We start from the raw sequence: 921 nt of genomic DNA on the forward strand, positions 1-921 counted from the left end.
ACTATGATTTAGCAATCCCACGTCTGGATATATAACCAAAGGAATTGAAATCGGGATCTTGAAAAGATATCGGCACCCCTATGTTCATTGAAGTATTATTCACAATAGCCAAGACATGGAAGCAACCTCAAAGTCCATCAACAGATAAACGGGTAAAGAAAACGTGGTGTATACATACAATAGAATATTATTCAACCTTAAAACAGAAAGAAATCCTACCATTTGTAACATGTATGAACCTAGAGAAGATTATGCTAAGTGAAATTAGCCAGTCACAGAAGGACAAACACTACATAATTCCACTTCTGTGAGATATTTACAATAGTCAAACCCATAGAAGGGGAAAATAGAATGGTGATTGTCAGGAACTGGGAAGTTGTTGCTCAATAAAGTTTTAGTCATACAAGGTGAAAAAGTTCTAGAGATCTGCTGTACAACATAGAACCTATAGTTAGTAAAACATTATTGTGCACTTTAAAATGTTAAGAGGATATCCATCCTTGGCCAGTACTTTAAAAAAATGTTGAGAGGATAGATTTCAAATCAAGCCTCCTTTCCAACAAAACACACACACACACAAACGCAAGAAAATTTTGCAGGTGACAGATATGTTTAGTGTCTTTATTGTAGTGAAGGTGTCCTGGGTGTATATGTGTGTTCAAACTCAACAAAATATATGCATTAAATATGTGCGCTCTTTTGTGTTTTAATTTTATATCAATAACATTTAAAAAGTGTTTGAATTTTACTTAATTATATGAAATAGAAAATGATATTCCCCTTAAGCCTCTTTTTTTCCACACACTACTACAACAGCATCCCTCAGCTTTACATACACTGTGCATATTTGGTATATCTCCCTCTAAGATGTTTGTATATTTCTTTTCCCTTTGCCCACATTACATATGGATAGATGACAAA

The sequence above is a fragment of the Propithecus coquereli genome, unplaced genomic scaffold, assembly GCF_000956105.1.
Source record: "Propithecus coquereli isolate 6110/MARCELLA unplaced genomic scaffold, Pcoq_1.0 Scaffold545, whole genome shotgun sequence".
NCBI classification, from domain to species: Eukaryota; Metazoa; Chordata; class Mammalia; order Primates; family Indriidae; genus Propithecus; species Propithecus coquereli.